The following is a 6,096-nucleotide window of genomic DNA, read 5'->3' on the forward strand; positions in this document are numbered from 1 at the left end:
AATTAGCGTGATATGTCCTTTAGATAAATGCCCAAGAGCAGTTTTGCTGAATCATAAGCTAATTCCACTTTTAAAATAAATCTCTTTAGAAGGAAATGGGAGATGGCATAACCCTTATACAAGACTCTTGTGTCTGAAGCTCTGAGGGCCCAGCTTCAGTTCCCAGCACCACCAAAGACAGAGCTCAGCAGTGGCCTGGTTGCTCTCTTTCTCTCATTAAAAATAAGCAAATAATAAAATAAAGAAAACATTTTTTTAAATAAAGGAAAATAACTGATTTGGAGTTTCATTAGAGATGTGTTCATTGATGTGAGTCTTGAAGAAGTTTGAGAATGCCCTTGTGCCTGATACAGTATGAGGACTGACACCTTGTTCTTACCACTCAGCCTGGGCTGAGCTGGGCCCCCAGGGCCACAGAGCCTCCTGGGCCCGGGAGCTGAGACCTGCCCCCACACATGTCCCCTCGACCACGGTTTCCGGCATGGCGGGTTATCCATATTGACTTTGGCACCGGCACCTGGGTATCCCAGGGCAGCCACCATGCCCCAGCCTGGGAGTCACCTCGTGGCTTGTGGCGCTGCTCCACCCCCAGCCCAGGGTTTTGGTTTTTTTTTTTTGTGACCAGAAGAAGATGTGGAGACGGCAGAGGCACCTGGCGTCTGGGCTTGCATGTGACACCTGGTCACTCAGTAGCTGTGCATAACTGAGTGGAAGGCTGGGAGATATCTCAGTGGACGGTGAGTGCTGAACTGTAAACAGGGACCCAGGTTCACACCCCAGCAGCACACGGGAGCAGCCTGGATGGTGAGAGAGAGCCTGATCTCTCTCTCTCTCTCTCTCTTCCCTCTTAGTTCCTCCACCCAACTCTCTCTCAGTACATGGATTTTTTTTTTCTTCAGGGTAATTTCTGGGGCTCAGTGCTGGCACTATGAATCCACTGTTCCTGACAGCCATTTTCCCCCCGTTTTTATCTATCTGTTTTTTAATTGATAGGACAGAGAGAAATTGAGAGAGGAAGAGAAGAGAGAGAGAGACAAACACACCTGAAGCACTGCTTCACTGATTGTGAAACTACCCTCATTGCTGGTGGAGAGTGGGAGCTTGAACCCAGGTCCAGGTTGTGGATTGTAATGTTGCTGGTCCCTGTTTGGGCGCCATATGCTGGGCTAGCTTCGTGGACGGGAGACAGATGACCAGGGACTCATGCCTGAGCTGGGAACGCAGTTCAATCTTTATTGATGAGTGGGGATGCAGTGCAATCAATCTAATCTCTATTCATTAGAAAATCCTGTCCTTTATATCTCCTGAGGTGGAAATGTCAGGTCGGAAGAGGAAATTCGCAAGATAGGGGGTGGGGAGAAGTAAAGAGCACGTATCAAGCTTGCATCTAAGCAGTGGGGATTAAACCAGTGCCCTGTAGGCAGGGCGGGTCTCTGGTAAAGCAGTGATTATGTAAGTAGACCACAGCGTTAAGCAATGCAAGTGAACCTAATATGATGATCAAAACAGAAGGGGTCTTAGAAGCAGAATTAGAAGCAGACCAACATGACGTGTGCACACAACCAGAAGCACTGCTGCGCACCTCTCCATCTCTCTCTCTCTGTGTCTAAGTGAGAAAAGTGGCCTGATGTGGTGAAGCTGCACACACATGAGGCTCCGCTTCCCCCCCAAAAAATACATATATATTTAAAAACACACACGCAACAGTATTGTTGCTCTCTTTGTCCCGTGGGATATTACTCAGCAATCAAAAAGGAGCTCTTCGCAGCTTGGGTGAGGATCAAATGCAGCCTCTCAATGACAGGAAGCCAGAGTCCATCAGTTCCCTGCAAAGTGATTCCATGTGCAGAATGTCTGAAGCCAAAACTCCAGGTCATGATCTCCAGATGGAGAGAGTGGGGTCTTGAGTGGGGGAGGAAGCTAGAGGAACATGGGGAGGGGAGTTACTGAAGCTGTTGGTCACCCGACTTTAGAAGTGGAGCAGTGACAGGAGTGTGTTTTTCTGCAGGCAAAACTGAAGGTCATATTTTTTTAATATTTATTTGTTTATTTATTCCCTATTGTTGACCTTGTTGTTTTATTGTTGTAGTTATTATTGTTGTAATTGATGTCATCGTTGTTGGACAGGACAGAGAGAAATGGAGAGATGCCGGGCTAGTGTTGTGGGTGTTTCTTCCCGGGTACGTGCTCTCTGGGTTGGAGAGAACTCAACCAGAGCCAACCTGGGCTGCTTCTTACTCAGTGATGCGAGAGAGACCAGGAACTCGTGGCAGAGCAGGAACGTAATGCAATGCCTTTATTGATCAGAGACAATGCCTTTATATATATCTTTAACTGAAGTGGCAAGTGGGAAAAGGAAATGACTAGGAGAGGGGGTGGAGAAAAGAGCACAAAGGTAGCAAGCTTCCATAGCGGCTGTTGCAAAGGTTCTAACCAGTGGGATTAACCAATACCCTGCAGGCAGGGCGGGTCTCAGGCAAAACAGTGATTATGTAAATAGACCACAGCATCATTGATGGAGCAGAGCAGGGGGGCTGCCTGACAGAGAGAGGAGAGGAAGTCAGAGAGGGGGAGAGAAAGATAGGCACCTGCAGACCTGCTTTACTCCCTGTGAAGCGACTCCCCTGCAGGTGGGAAGCTATGGGCTTGAACCCGAATCTTTATACCAGTCCTTGCACTTCGCGCCATGTGCACTTAACCCATTGTGCTAAGGCCCGACTCCCTGAACATCATATTTTTAAAGACTAAACTTCTTCAATGAATTTTTGTTTCAATCTCATCTCTTGTCCTGCTCCTTTTCTGCTTATTTTGACCTCCACATCGGTGTGAATGGCAGTGGGAGTTTCTGGAACCCTTTCCGTGGGCCAAGCCTCTCTCACCCCACAGGGAGGAGGAGGTGTGTTCCCCCATGTGCTCAGGCCCAGGGCATCCCTGTTTCCTTGGGGTGGGGGTGGGGGGCGGCAGAGAGGAGGGACTCTGGAAGGCTTCAGCCCAAGGCCTAGTGATGTGGGTAGTCAGTAAGTATGTGCTGAAATTCTGGAATTTCTGAGCTGTCTCTGTGGTTTATGGGACCAGAACACTTGGAGTGGGAACCTGGGAACCATCTTTGAGGCCTCACTCCCTCCGTGCCACCCCACCCTTATCACATTTGGGTGGGGGTGGAGGCACACGTGGCCTGAGGGGGCTTGGACCCAGCTGAGCAGCTTGTCAATAACTTGCCCCATGTGAGGAATCTGGGAGGACAGTTGATTACATTTCTTTGTTTTTCACTGACTTAGAAGGGTCCCGAATGGCCCTACAGAAATCAACTCATAAGGGGCTCCTGTCAGTCTTTCTTCCTGGGCTCTGCCCAGCTTCCCTCCCCAATGCCCCTGAGCCTTTCTGGAGCCCCAATGTGGAGACTCACAGCCAGTCAGCCCTTTAGTTCCCTCTCCCCGCAAACCCAGGGGTATTGTGGAGACCAAAGCCTCCAAACCACTGGCACCCCAGAAATCCTTGCCAATCTGTGAGGGAGGGGGAATAAAAAGCTTGTTCAAAACCTGGACATCTCCCCCACCCCCAAATAGAAGGAAATGGTTTTAGCTACAGCAAACAAGCACAAAGACATATTAAGACTCCTCTCCACATTTCTACTACAGAAGTGGAAACCAACACAGTCGTGCCATCCTCACCCAGGAAGAGAGAGAAACCAGATGTGTGACGGTGAGTTGGGGAGTGGCCTCTGGGACCCCCACACACAGTCTGTGTGTGTGAAAGAGAAGGAGAGGAAGAAGAGTCTGGGCCTCACCAGGTCATGCCTGTGTGCTGGAGGGGAGAAAGTTCTGGAAGTGGACACTGAGTATTTAATGAAAGCACACTGCCTGGATGACTTCTAGCTCTAAGCTAGAGCAGAGTGCTGGGAGCAGAGGCCCCTGCATACCCCTTTCTAGCTAAAAAAAAGAAAGAAGAGGAAAGAAAAGAAAAAGAAAGGAAAGAGAAGGGAAGGGAAGGGAAGGGAAGGGAAGGGAAGGGAAGGGAAGGGAAGGGAAGGGAAGGGAAGGGAAGGGAAGGGAAGGGAAGGAAAAGAAAGGGAAGAAATGGAGAATCGAGACCAAAACCTGTGTATTTAGATATTGCCAAGCAAACAGAGACTTTGATTGTCCTGGGGCTAAAGTCCAAGCCTCTGACAGAAGCCAGTGACCCTGATCACATCACCCCCTCCACACCTGTCCTGAAGCCTCTCCCCCTGCCTTTTAATTTGACAGGACAGAGAGAAATTGAAAGGGAAGGGGGAGACAGAAAGGAAGAGAGAGACAGAGAGATGCAGCCCTGTTTAACCACTCATAGTTTCCCCTATGCAGGTTGAGACTAGGGGCTTGAACCCTGGTCTTTGCACATGTGCTCAGCTGGGTACACCACTGTCTGCTTCCCTGTGCTCTCTTTGACTTGAGAATCTTTGGCCATCCTGGGCTGGAGAGACAGCATGATGGTTCTACAAAAGACTTTCATGCCTGAGACTCTGAGTTCCCAGGTTCAATCCCCAGCACCACCAGAAGCCAGAGCTGAGCAGGGCTCTGGCAGAAAAAATAGTAAGTTAAAAAAAAAATCTTTGGCCATCCTATCCCATTTTCCTGAAAGATTCTGCCCCCCCCACCCTCAACCCCCACCCTGCCTTCCTTTGGTGTCTTAACTTTGTCTTCCTGGTCCCCTGGTTTGATGGCAGGTCTTCCGTGCGCTCACATACACACACACACACACACACACACACACGTGCACAACACGCACAGAGACAGGCCTGCCTGGCCCCCCAGCACCCTGGCCAGCCCCCTCCCCCCTCGTGCCATCATGTCTTTCCTCTGGGCAGTGCCCTGCCACCTCACTCAGCCTTGGCCAGAACGGTGTAACCAGAATCTGCTTAGCTCCCAGCGTCCAGGGCCCAGCCCCACCTTGGCACCCAGAAGCACCACTCGCCAGACTTTGCCAAGCGCCTGCACCAAGTGCAGGACCAGCTGGCACCCTGGCCCAGCTCAGGCAGGCCTGTTTGTGGGACAGGATTCCTGGGCCCGGCCCCAGACGGCGGCCTGCTGGGGCAATCTGGGCTGCAGACAAAGGAACCCGAGGCAGCTCCTGCTTGCCTGCCCGACTCCAAGGTGGCTTTTATTTCCTCTTCTGCGGGTGCCAAATCCCTGAACAAATATTTTCCTGGAGGGGAGAGCTGCTGAGCTCTTAGCCGGCTGAGTGAGTGGTTGCAGACGCCCACTGGCTGGGGTGGGCAGGTTCCAGAGAGGAAGCAGGGTCCTGCTGTGGGGCTCCCTCTGTGCGGTGCCCATGACTCCTGCCCCTGAGGAGGGGAGCCCACCCCACCGGTGCCCCACCCACTCACCCCACATCCCCTGAAGTCACTCCCTCCTGCTGACCTCTGCTCTGTGCCTCTTGGCCCATAAGTCACACTCTTCTGGAATAGCGAATGAGACCTAGGCCACGTGGGCCCCCCCCCCATCTTTTACTTTTTTTATTTTACTTCTTTTTTTGCTTAAATAGCTGCAGCAGAGGTCATTAGAATCTCAGAAGCTTTTTTACAAGTGTTTTTTTTTTCTTCTTCTTCTCCTTCCCCTCCTCTTTAACCTTCTTATTGCAAATAACAGAGTCCACTCTTCTCAAGGGTGTAACTCGATGATTTATTTACAGATACTTACACCCCTGTAAGTCCCCTCCTACTGCAGCCAGAGGACATGCCCAGCACCCACAAGGCTCCTTCCCGCCCCTGCCTGGCCAGAGCCGCACCCCAGCCCAAGTCCCTCTGGCTTCAACCACCGCCCACCCATTCGCTCCATCTGTGTCTGAACTCAGAATCCAAGGAGCCGCATAGGATGGGCTCTTTGGCGTCTGGTTTCTTGTGCTTGGATACCATTTATGCGGTCTGTGAATTGGCCAGCTGTCCTTGTCCGGGACTGCATGGTATTCCCCGGTCTGAGTTATACCAGGACTCCCCTATCCACTATCCGTTCTCTGAGGATGGGCAAGGGGGCTGTGTTTTGTTTTATTTTTTATTTCATTATTACTTTTTTTTTTTTTTTTTTGCCACCAGGGCCATTGCTGGGGCTCGGTGAGTGCTTG

Source organism: Erinaceus europaeus, chromosome 3 (assembly GCF_950295315.1).
Source record: "Erinaceus europaeus chromosome 3, mEriEur2.1, whole genome shotgun sequence".
Lineage (NCBI taxonomy): Eukaryota > Metazoa > Chordata > Mammalia > Eulipotyphla > Erinaceidae > Erinaceus > Erinaceus europaeus.